Genomic DNA, 13,476 nt, shown 5'->3' on the forward strand with positions numbered 1-13,476 from the left:
TTATGTATTTATTTTTCGGAGCAAATTGTTTTTAACTGATTTAAAGTTTTAGTCAGTAAGAAGTGATTGAAAATGCGATCTGATTTCGTGCTGCGTTCATTTTGAGTAGATTCGCAAAGGACATTGTAGGTTACCTTGTTGAGTTGGATGTGTTTTTGCCACTCGCAGTTCTTCACCTACCAACTCTGCATGTGCTTCTGGTTTTATTTACTACCTTCCAAGACTGAAAAATCAGTTAAAAATCAGTCAAAATATTTACAGTACACATATTTTTGATATATGCTATCACAGTCAGCGCAAATCGCAGGAACAAATACATTGTGTTTGTTGTGGATCCTTCGTGCATGTGAAGGCAATCTGAATCCGGTGAAGGAACGATGGACTCCGTCACCACCAATTCAGTAACTACTTTACAAAGATGTTATTAATGCATTTAAATGTATGAAATGGCAATTGTATAAAAACCATAGGCCATATTTATAATCTTAACTCAGACTGTAACTTTAACTAGATTTAATATCTCCAACACATACAAACATTATGTTTCTTGCTGCAGTAACATATTAATAACAGTAAACAAGTTCCTCTTGTGAAGAGGTCATCTCAAAAATGGATCAAGCAGTGAAGGTTAAGAGAAAAATGAAAAATAAAAAAAATCACAAATGAGCAGTTGATCGTGCACACTCCAGAAAAAAATACAGGTTTTTTTTTTAGTATTTTTATAACCTGATTTTTCAATTTTTTTTAAATTGCTTTTTTAATCCCATTTTAATCAGAGTAAATGCTCGTAATATATACATGATGAAAATGAAAATTATGACCCTTAACTATGGAGTATCCATTTAAATAAATGAAATCAATTGGAAAAAGCATAATTTGCTGGGGTAAATGAAGCAAGAACCAAAGCAAACCAGTGATGCGTGAAATTAATCCTTTCAATATCTTGGGAGTACAACGGAAACATCTGGAAATGGGATTGCATGGAGCTGCATCTCCATAATGTACCACAAAGCCCACTGATAATACAGCGAGCAGCAGACCTGTGACCTGTGAAATATGTCACTTCCTTCCTCCAGCCCCCAGGGGCCGCAGCCCGGTCTAATCATGTACATCACAACCATGTAACACAAGCAAAAACGCGAAGATCAGAATTAACTGTGGCTCACAGTGGATTCACTCATCATCTTACCCCAGGGAGAAGTCATCTGTCACATTCCCCCAGATCACACACGCTGTTGACCAAAGATCACAATCTAATCTCCAGGAAGTCATATCCCCCACCCCGGGCAAACCCCCCCACAGGAGACCAGAGAACCTGACCGTGACCTGACCGAGGAGCCCCCCCCCTCCTCTTCGGGGTAAAATTATCAACACACCCTCTGGACACTTTGGCTCTTGCGGAGGGTGGTGAGAAACGTGGCCTCTGCCCGCTGCTCAGCTGGGATCCCATGCCGAGTCCCGGTTCAGCACGTTCTTCTGTCTTATCTTTTATTCATTATTTTAATTTCGCTGGCAGCCTCCCACAGTCAGTGCTGGGGTGGATGAGTGCTTATGATGGTGTAATTAAAAAGTGCCGAAAAACAATGGTGGCCATGTAAATTATTGATTGCAGTAATGGATATGTTGTGAAGAACATGGGGAGCTCCGGTCTCTCTGCACATACAGTACAAGGAGGCTAAATTGGGACTGTAAATGATAATTTGGAGATAAGAGGGAAGGTGAAGGGTCGCGTGTTTTTCTCCAAGACGGGAGCCCACTTTACAACAAATTATGAATAAAAGATGGTAATTTTACTTGAGGAGCTGCATCTTTAACACAATAAACAATCAAGGATTTCTTGTGTGAATGAAAAGAAGCTTCAAGTTTGAGGGGCATATGCAAAACAGAGCTGTGTTCGCACAGCAGCTTCCGTTGAATAATTTATCAGAATGAACTTAGATGTGATGTGTCTGTAACTTATTATCTGACTTTACAAAATTTATACCCCGGTGAATTCAAATAATTGTGGAGACATTCTTGTGTGTATTTCCATATTTTCCTGCGACTGTTGGATTATATATATATATATATATATATATTTTTTTTTTTTTTTTTTTTTTAAAAAAGACCTTTTTAACAGTGATCTTCCAGTCACTTTAATTCCATTTTATCTTTTGTCTGGCTTTCTGAGTCAGTGGTCAGATGTTTCTGTCTCTTCATGTCGTCATTTTTTTGTGAAATATTAATCTGTCTTGCTGACAGTTTTTTTGTGGTGGGAAGAAAAGAAAAAGGAGAAGCAGAGTTAAAGCGTTCTGACTGACAGGAGGAACTTATTGTAAGTTGTGTGAACGTATGGGGAGGAAGTAAAGTGAATGAAAAGTCATTCATGGACGCTCTGCTGTGTAGGAGGACTGAATGTTTTTGGAATTTGTGAAATCTGTGCCAGTCGGTTCCTCATTCCCTTAAGGTCCATCTCTCATGTTTTAAATCGCCAGTAATGTGGGTGGCAACTGCAGCCTGTAACATTTATATCGAGCATCAGAACTGTTTCCTGTTTTTCCCACCACTGACAGTCCAACTAAAAAGAGAAAATGTCAACCTTGGGATTACATTAACACCTTTTTATAGATTAAAATGAGAGAGAAACAGCCAATGAAAGCAGTGAAACAACAGTTAGAATTTGGCCCTTTTATCTAATCTAACCTCCTCCTCCAGATGACCACCTTCTCATTTGTTCAGCTCTCTACCAACGCCTGCTCCCGCTCACCTCCTCACTCTATTTATGAGAGCTGACAGGCGGGCTCTCCACCATGTGGACCAAAGTTCAGTCTACTGTTAATCTTCCTTTTTCACAAGCGGCAGACAGATCTGGGGGAAAGCAGTTGGTAATTAATCCAATGGGAATGTTTACCGTCTCCAGTGGAATGCCTCTGAACCCACAGCACAGTATAAATGGCCTCCGATTAAAACTGGCTCATAGAAAAGTTAGGGGAAAACCGTAGCAGTTGAAGAAAAAATGTTATGTTTGACTTTAAAGACTATATTTACATTTAAAACAATATTGCTGTTGTAGAGTCATTTTTCATCCATATGTTATTGCCCATTGACACCCGTAAAATTAGTTGGACACATCTGAAAACACTTCTGTGCTCTGGCATCATATTGAAGTTCAGTTTGGTAAACCGCTACTAAAATGTGCCTTTATGGCACATCTGTGCAACATATAAATACAGTATTTATTCTGGTAAACATTCAGTGGGATCACGAGGGCCAGTAAAGTGGAGAAATTCAGGACACAGATCTAAGTGCGGCGATTTTTTTTTCTTTCCTCTCAACAGAAGGCGCTAACAGTAAACATCGAAGGTTGAGTGGCCAGAAACATTTTGCAAACATGCATCCCACTGCGAGTCATTTGGATGCCATTGGAATGAAAAATCGCTTACAGACAGTGGTTTGGAAACTTCTTGGCTCGCATTCATTTAAAACAAAGCTGTCTAATTGTGACCCATCATTGCTGCCTGTAACCAGTTTTTCCAAAGAATTGTTGCTTCTCACTTTTTTTTTTGGAATATTTTTAGAGGCTTGAGGAGGTGAAGCTTCCAAGAAATTCACTTCAGTTTTATTTAAAAAACACCTGATTTCCTGTTATTTCTGTTAACATTTTGCAAACCCTTTGAATTTTCTGGCAGCCACTTGGGGGACCCTGTTGTTTTTTTCGCAGTAACAATAGAGGAAGTAGATTAGTTTTCCGTCCGACAGTACTCACATTATTCTCAGTGCTAACTTATTTTTCGATGGCTCCAGGTTGGCGGATTCCAGTAAATTATAAATTATAGCTTAATTGTTTTAAATCTATCACATTTGAGCCTTATTTGCAAACAGATTACTGATTGTTAGCTGCAGCGATGTGATGATATAAAATTTCCAAATTACATCTCGCTGCCACATGTAATACTTTAGGTTAACACGTTGGTTGTGTGATGAATTTATAACAGGTAGAGTTTATGTCTACAGAATGAAAGGGACACCTGGGATGTTTCACGCTGCTTATAATTCACTGTTCTCAGTAGACGCACATATTTTAAAACCTCCAGCGGTTGCCCAGGAGACAGATGATGTTGATGATTGTGATGATGATAATGATGATGATGATGATGATAATGATACCCCAGACTCGTATACAAACTTATGTCAATGAGGACTGGACAGCCAAGTAAGGAAACTCAGCAGAGTTTCATTTGTTAACTCATTTGTTAACTCAGATGAGGCTCGAGAGAAACTGTCTTTCCAGTAAAGCTGCTCTGCTTTTTTCCCCAGCTTGCGTCAAATGAACTTGTTTACTAATCAGACTATGACTAAAGCTGGAAGAAAAATTGAGTCTGTCTCAAAAAACAAACCACCGTCTTTGTTAAATCCTGCTGTTGTGAGGTTTCCAGGAGTGACTTGCCGCAATCGCCGAAATTCAGCTTTTTCGCTGCAGACGCAACTTGGATTCTGTAGACGCCCAACAAGGCACCACCTCCACTCAGTGAACTGTGAAAAGTCAGCCAGGTTATTAAACAGTACGGCTTTGCATCTGTGACTGTGCGCGATGATGAGGAGAATCACCACAGGCTGTGATTTCCCCTCCCCCAAGGCAGCTCCCTGTTCCGTCTTTAATTCCCTGCTTTCTTAAGGTTTTCTGGGAAGATGTATAGTAATCCTGTGCAGTAGCGTTTCACACCTAGTTAACAGTCAGCTGTTCGTCTCTAACTGTGCTGAGCCTCCTGCTGGATGGGGGATATGTGCATGGACTGAGTGTTAGCCTGTGACTGCCAAGAAAACGTGCGAATTAACAAAAACGTAGGCTATTACTGAGTCGGCTGGCTGACTGCTCCGTCGGCCCGGAGTGGGCTTGATGCAGACAGTTTTAGGGAGGCTACTCAGGGGCGTCCCAGCGGATCCATAATATTAACTTGGTCTGTGGATTTTCAGCTTATAAGATGCTGCGTTTTGTCTTTTCCCTGCTACATTATGCATGTGACTTCACAATAATGAAGACTCAAACAAATTCTGCGGGCTTAACAGACAGGCAGGCTAGGTTAATTCTTCAAATTAAGGGTGAGCATAAGAAGGTCTCCTTTTAATATGGAGGATTAATTGCATGGTATCTTAATTTTTAAGGGTTGCCAGTATGTTCCACTTCTCTCACAGAGGGATCACTCGCGCTGTAATTTGAGAGTCAGGTTTAGCATAAATCAGAATAATACATCTGCCTTGTTCAGTATGCTTTGGAAGTAGATTGGACCCCCTGCCCCCCTCCAGAAAAGTTTAATCACAGCTCTACCTGCTTGACCACATCCTGATAAATGGAGGAAGGGGTGAGAGATGTTTTAACTACAACAGCACATCCATCTTGCACAGAGTAAAAATTTCTATGGTTCCCCAAAGGTTCATACATACAGCGGCTGCCTGCACAGATATGAAACTCCAGTACCAAATTAACTTTGCAGGGATAATCCCACAAAATGGTAGCTGCAGCGATGAAAACAACATTTGTGCAAATTCCCTGTGACCCAGGCCAGGTCGGAGTGCGTCTCCTCGCTGCCTAAAGGGCCCGAAAAATGCAAACAGTCATTCAGGTACTTCTAACGCTTCTGCCAGACATTTTGAGGCGGTCTGGTAAACAGAACTCGATGTTGACCTTTGAACTCAAACAGACGTGCATCGAGGTGGCAAGTGCATGCTAGTTTTTTGTTTACTGGTCTCAGCTAGTTAAAGATACCGCCTCTTGCTTTGGTTAAATGAGTCCCGGGAGGCCCACTGCCGCTTGCACTCACAATCAGCACCTAAGCCATATGTTCGGCTCCATCACTTGGAAGATGAGGTAAACAGAAATTGGAGGGGGGAAAAAAAGCAGGAGAAATATCTGTGGTATTGAAAGGTTTCACAGTTGCTCATTTGAAAGGAGTAGCTGGAGGTAATTGGAAAGTGAACACATCTCTCCCCGGTGCTGTACATTGTTGAGGTCCCTGCAGGTCTGTGTTGAGGCCCATTAGAGTGACATGTGGAAGACAGATACAGTCTACACACACATACACACACACACACACACACAAACACAACCACTAATACTGGGTCTTTCTGCTAACCTAAGGGATTCCATGGCAACACGTGAAAGCATCCATGACCCTGCGGCTGTCTAAATATAGATTTTAAAAGTCGTGTATAAAAACAGAATCATGAATATCTGTTTTTCTCTCTGGAAATCTCTCTGTGTTTAATTAAAGAATACATATGGAAATTGGATGGGAAAAAAATTCTGTAGTACAGAAATCTGGATGCACAACCTCTCTGTAATTTAATGATTTCTTTTTGATTTAAGCTTAACTCAGGAGGACTGCGGTGCATCATCGACAGCTCATCTGCCTTTCCTCACCTTCATTTACCAACATGTCTTCATACCTAAATAATAAAATAGGTCTTCCGAAACAAAGATTACTAAACTGAATAATATGTGTATTTTCTTTCTTTCAAATTTTGACACTGTATGACATATTAGCTTTTAGCACTTGTAAGAGGAATTACTGGATTACTTTGGTACTGATGAAAACTTTTTTCCTAGGATTTTTATGGGATTTCATGGTGGGAATCATATCCTCAAAAAGTATAACTGATACTGAATCTAAATCTATAGCACACATCTGTGTTAAGATTTGACTTAGTTATGACTTCAAGAAAGAGTACAAATTTTGACACAAATCGTGGTAATCGGACACTAAGAGTTTTCAACTAACTTACCGGTAATTGCCCTTTTGCAGCTAAAACATTCACCGACAGACAAAAACGAGGACATTGTTACACATTGTTTTTCAACAGTTTTAATGCTAATAATGAAGCGATTAGGAAACAGAGATACTTACTTAATTGTAAACACAATTTTCTCTGCATAATATTATCCCCACACAACACAGACTCATAAATCAAACTAGGAGCTGCAAAAGGGGGCTGCTCTCATTTGGCAGACTCCATCTATACAGCACAACTGGGTACAGATGGTGAGGGAAATAAAAGCCAGTTTGGTTTCCCATGCGTCATTAATACAAGCAATGACCCCCAACTTGGCAGTGGCACACAGCAACTCCGGGATGCCAGATTTACCTTCTTACTCAGCACCTCAAAATCCCAGCACGATGTCCACATTACAAACAGTGTGGCACATGATTGTGGAAAAGTGTTCTGCAGATATGCCAATAACATGGCACAGGCATGTGAAAAGACTAAAAAAGAAGAAAAGACTTTGTTCACTTTTCCAGCAGTTGGGGAGACAACAGACAAGACTTTTCTTGGTGTCAAGAAGCTGCAGCATTTACGGACATTGTAACCTATACTATACATTCACTGCCACGCACACGTTAGGCACTGCCCTGTTCAGGAGCTGCTGCTACACTACTCTTAAAGAAACATTCATTTATAGCCTGTCGTACCGATAAAGTTATCAATGTTGTTCACCTTTCTCTCCCTGTGGAATGTGGGACTCCTAGTTTTTTGAATGATTATCAGAAATTAGCTGCATGTTGTAATTTTACTTGCACACTGTGCCCATAAGTCATTTTTACAAGTCATACATGCAGCATAACCTTTATTGAGCTACCAAAAAAGGCCATTTTGCTGCTTCTCATAGGCAAGGCCGATAAGATAATCAGTAGTTTCACATAATTGTATTGTTTAAAAAAGTCAGTAACCTGTAGATTCTGCACTTCTGAGGGTAAGAGAGGCTAGAAGTCTAACAAGACTTGTGGAGTTCAAATTCATATGCTTTTTTCCCCTCTTCTCTCAACCCTTGCAGAATATGTCTTACAAACTGCAATTATATTCTCCTCCTCACCTTCCACACTGGTGACACACGTTTGACTCTCTGGTCTACACTGTGTGACCGAGTGGCTCTAGACACATGCAGCAATTTGATGTCACGAGCACATGAGTCCCGATAACGTATGTGCCAGATATATGTCACGCATCCTTACTTTCAAGCGTAATTTAACACACAGAGACAAATCATGAAAATTGTGAAAATGACACTTCAGTTGGAACATTTCTGCACCTGAAAACCAGCATAGTATATGGTTTGAATTTATAGAATGATATTTACATCTGACAACTTATAAATGTCTAAGTGCCGTGTGCAATAATAAAATGACCTTCCCGTCTGTGACAATATTGACCACAAATGGAAATGAGAATGAAGCATCCAAGATGCCGCCACACTTGTTTACTAAAGCCAAGAACATTGGAGGGAAAAAAACCTCCATGGGAGTCATTTATGAGATAAAGCAGATTAATGTGTGTCAGCATGTTAGCTTAATCACTGGGAGCCCATCAGTCACCATGACAAATAGCCTCAGGCCGCTGCTTTAGACAGACAGCATCTTCTAGAGTGGTTGTTCCTCCACAGCCACATAAATCCTGTCCGGCGACCCACTACTCTCATCAGGAATACATAACATAACTTCATTGGAGGATCCATCCATCACTGGGCTCCTGCGTGCACCGTTATTTTCTTAAGGCCAACTCCTGCAATGGAGCGCAGCTGGAAAGCAGCCGTATACTGACTCTGGTACAGATCTTTCAGTCTGGACTTCAAACTGGAGCCTGCTGTCACTAGCAAGCTCACAAACACAGCAGTCTGCCTATGAAACATTTATGCAAGAAAGGGTTACTGGCGACAGGCATGAAGCTAAAGATGGCATCTTTAAGAGCTGACATGTTTTGATAGGCTGCTGAATGGCTCAGGACTTTAACTTTTAAATAGACACACAGAACAAAACAGCATCTGACAGTCGGTTTGTTTATGTCGATGTAAAAACCCTGTCTGCATACTGATGAAGCAGATGTATCTCAGGATGTTCATCTTTCGGTTTGTTAAACAGCAGTACTAAACCTCCTTGTGATAGGAACATTTTTTTCCATTATTGATTTGTATGTCAATTGTGGCTTTTTTTTATTACTTACTTTTTTATTACAAATTTTTATCCCAGGTTCCCAAAGCTCAAGGTGACTTCTTCAAATTGCTTGTTTCGTCCAATCAACTTTTGAAAAATAAATTTACATTGAAACAAAGACAACACAATCTTTATAAATATTCATATCAAGTATGTCGCCACAGCCCTGGTGGTAACCAATGAATGTAAAGCATTATTGCTCTATAAATGATCCGAACCCTTAAGTGGTTATAAAAATATTGCCAGTTAATTTCCTGTTGATTCATTTTTCCAGCACTAACCAATACGCTTGAAGCCCCGAAGGGACTATGGAGACGAGATCTGATCCCGTTTTTAAAACATGCCCAAACAGCAGGACTGCGATGCAGAATGACTACATTCTGTATTGTGCCATCAAGCACAATTTGTTAATGTATGTTTGATAACCAAAATGTGGCACATACAAAGAAGAGAAGTATTAGGAAAGGCTGTAAATGTTCCCAGCACACATATGGGTTGAGGGTCCATATGGACAGTCTGTGTGCCCTGTGCCCCAGAGGAGCCCTGTCGAGCTGCACAGAGCAGCCCCTGATGCACACTTGACACTAAGCTTCCTGCAGCAGTGACTGAAATAAAAGACCCCTAAAAGAGAGGTCAAATGCTTCATTTGAGAAACACAGAGTACTGCTTCAGGCTCTCAGGCTGAAAAAGAACCAGTATCCCAAAGAAGAGGGAGGGGGGGGATCAGAGTTATCAGAGCACGGCCAGAATGTGTGAGTCACTGGGAAAATGAAGTAACGCGGTGTATCTGAAGGACTGGTCAGAGGTTTTTGGGATGAGGCATTGAGGCTCTGAGGCAGTTTTGTTGCCCCGTCTGGTGCATAATGTCCCAGACAAGCCTGTGTTCTCACAAGAGACAAAGGAAGTTGGCAGCCAGTCATGCCATGCAGCACAATTATCATTGCCTCCAATTTCTAGTTAATTTTGATTAATCACAATACAGCCAGGGCCTTGACAAACCAAGCATCTATCTCCAAATAAGCACATTTCCTCAGATTTACGGATGACATCAAAGACGCCGTTCTCCTCTCTGAAAATTAACAATGTAATTAAACAAGAGCACCAGTGTGTTAACTCTGTGTGACATTAAATGCAGGGCGGCAGAACGATTCCCATGGAAGTCTTCATTTGGACCCAATAAACGCACAGCAGATTACACAAAGACCATCTTGTAACAACATGGCAACGAATGTTTAAAAAGACAAAACCGCTTTGAAGAAACACGTGTTCCGTCCTCTGACTCATCCACTCTGTGGTTCAACATTTCTCCAAACGTGAGGATATGTTTTATCACTGTCAGCGTCTTCTGACCTTAAATCCATGAATCTGAAAAGGGCAACAGTCCTGTGCATGTTTGCTGCCAAATCCTCTCCGCTTTTCATGATGAAGTGGCTTTAAAAAGGCCATTTAAATTGAGTTCCCCGAGACCCCCTCAGCCATTTCAATTGAGTCCCCTTCCCTTGAGAAACCTTCGACAAAGATTTCAATAACAAAGACATTCCCTCTTTGTCTGTATTGCAATAATTAAGAGTCTACCGCTGGTCTATTACTAAAAGATGCATTATCACTGGAATGTCTAATGAAAACCAGAGATGGAAAATTCCCCCTGAAAGCCACACTTCCTGCTGTGATCAAATTTACATGTAATCAAAGTCTGGTTAAAATGCCATCTTGCTTTATCATAATTGATAAATCCTGACATAAACATTGTTCATTCATAACTCTGTTTCTCTTTACACAAAGCCCTGCTCCTCATGCAGATTAGACAATGTGTTGCAGCATGATTCATTGTTTACTTACTCTAAGTTCTTTTAAATGGATACTTCATCAACCCGCTACAGAGGCAGAAGTTAACGCCACATCTAAATCAACAACGATCAGCTACTAATATTATAGCCCAACTTGTCCCGGATGGAGTAATTGATCAAACTGCTCGAGTCACTCAGTGGAAATCTGCGGTGGGGAGGGAGAGATGAAATGAGCTCCGACGAAACAGAGTGCCTGCTGGAGGCCACGCACATTAAACCCTGTCGTGGCATTTAAATCATTCTAATCATCCACCCCACTCGCTGTATAATAACATATTGGAGCGAGAAAGAGAATCCCCACTACATTTACTACGCCTACGTCCCTGCTTCCCACACAGACTCTGTGTCAACTTGTAAGCACACTGGCACACTGCTACACACTCCTGATTTGCCCCCCCACAAACACACACACAGAGTGTATATATGTATTGCTATGCCTTGTAAACATCAGGCCTGCATGCGCGTCCTAGCCTATGCTTTGAAATTGTAAGCGCTTTTCAAGGCTGCAAGTAATTATTTTCAGTGTTTTTTGCTTAATTAATCATTCGTTTAAAAAAGAATATGAAAAATGCACATCTCGAGTATGCACAGGCGCACATAATTTTTGCTTCGTGCAGTTTGAAGTCCAAAAACGCAACGCATTTATTTTTCAATTAAACAGATTGGAGAAAAGCACAAAGTCCTCACATTTGAGAAGCTGGAACCTGATAATATTAAGCTTTCTTTTTTTTAAATAAAAGACTTAGACATTTAAATTGTCGATTAAGTCATCCAACTGATTAATTGCCGTAGCGGTTTTTCTTTTCTGTCCCATTTGACTGTTTCTTTCTCTGATTTAGTTTACCTCCTGTTTGAAGCTCTCATGGCTAATGTTCAGGCAAGCGGCTACAGTGTGCTTCATTGGAAGTTCAAGAACAGTAATTAAAAACCTTTGTGTTACTCTGCACATTAACTTATTCAACTTGAAAGTAATGAGGGGGAGGAGGGAAAAGTGATGTGATGCGCCCTGAGGAGCTTGTCTTAACCATTACCCCAAACTTATCAGCCCTCACATGAAGCCATATTGTAACAGCATGCTGCACTGTGGATGTTTATGTTCTGAGATGCTTTTAAATGCTATGCAGCAGCAGCAGCAGCTAAGAAAAGCAAAAGCCCTGATCAGTAAACTGTGGTGTGAACTGGAAGCTTAATTAGCAGGTGCTTTGATGGCTCCTCAGATCTTGTACACCCTGCTCTTCATACCATCTGATCATCTGATAAGGTGGCTGTGCAACAGAGCAAAAAATTCACCTGAAGCTGATTTTTAAATAAATCAAGCAGAACAGAAGACATTTTTCCGTCACACTTGGTGACCCATCTGGCCAACATTCCCACTAAGTCCCGTATTTGCCTCACAGCAGGCTGCGGTCTATTGGGTGTCTCAGGTATAGGAAAAAGAGAGGAGAGGACCACTCCGTCCCTTCAGACTCTTCCCCTGCTCTCATTGGTCAGCAGGAAATCCTTTTGTTTTGCCTCTCACAGTTGAAGAGCTCAACAACGCATCTAATGAATGGAAGCCAAAATAATCGATGAAATGTGACAATGTGATTCCGGATAGTTTAGTCCTGAACAGTAAGCATCCCCGACGTGATCAGATTTTACAGTAGTTAATGATGATTATAATCTCCCCGATATTCTTCTACGACATGCTGTTAACGCTGCAAGCAGGCAGCTCTTTCTGCCTGTTAAAAACCGAAGAAAACTGACTGAACTCTTGAGTTAGATTAGAATACATAGTGACCCATTCATTCTCTATACGGGCAGCGGGCGCCTCTCCGCTGAAAGGAGCCCGTTATATTGACGACGTCTCCGGTTTTAATACAGGGCGCACACACTCAGATCACCACCTTCCCCCTCCCTTAAAAACTTTTCCATTTCTCGCATCAGAGGGACACAGTCCAAAAACCGAGGGGAGGACATGAACTTCAACGACAAGAGACGATAGCAGATTTCGCAACCAAGAACAGAAAAGTGAGGAAATGGACGCACTGAGATAAATCAAAACACACAAGGCTGAACAGCGCCAGAGAAATATTACTGCGTGAAATAAAACCTACCATGAGTTTCTTCTTGGAGCCTTGCGGTGCTCATACGACCAGCCGGATCAAACAACTTGTCATTGCCGGCTCCTGTATTCCCATTCCGGTCACCGCACACGGGGTTAGTGCTGTTAATAAAGCCGCGTATTAATTTTTTGTATAATTTTTTAGGATGTTTTGCTCCGCTGCCGGTTGCGTGTGAACAAGTTCCAGACTCTCTGCGCTGTGACAGCCTCTCTCAAGATCCCCGATATGAATGGTGGGAGTCAGTCTCTCTCTCTCTCTCTCTCTCTCTCTCTCTCTCTCTCTCTCTCTCTCTCTCTCTCTCTCTCTCTCTCTCTCTCTCTCTCTCTGTGTGTGTGTGTGTGTGTGTGTGTGTGTGTGTGTGTGTGTGTGTGTGTATTCCTTCATAATAGGAGCTAATCTCTACATATACAAGCTTGAAACAACAAACTCTACTACTATTTAATGGTGAGATGCACATTTAAAGGCTCAGTTCTCACAAAAAAAAAAAATGTCCTCACCAACTGTAAATTTTTAGACCTCTTTAGTTTAGTTTTAGTTTTTAGACAACAGTTTCAGATTTCTGAC

At 41.1% G+C, this 13,476-nt stretch overlaps 1 protein-coding gene across 1 annotated transcript in view; it reads right to left on the reverse strand.

Annotated features, from left to right (window-relative positions):
* The window catches only part of LOC124052468 (carbohydrate sulfotransferase 15-like), a 32,057-nt gene extending 18,948 nt beyond the window's left edge, over positions 1 to 13,109 (reverse strand). Inside the window, exon 1 of the mRNA XM_046376747.1 lies at positions 12,904 to 13,109. The gene's annotated coding sequence lies outside the window, so the exon portion shown is untranslated. The remainder of the gene's footprint in view (positions 1 to 12,903) is intronic.
* Positions 13,110 to 13,476: the final 367 nt, after the last annotated feature.

Source organism: Scatophagus argus, chromosome 21 (genome assembly GCF_020382885.2).
Source record: "Scatophagus argus isolate fScaArg1 chromosome 21, fScaArg1.pri, whole genome shotgun sequence".
Classification (NCBI taxonomy): domain Eukaryota; kingdom Metazoa; phylum Chordata; class Actinopteri; family Scatophagidae; genus Scatophagus; species Scatophagus argus.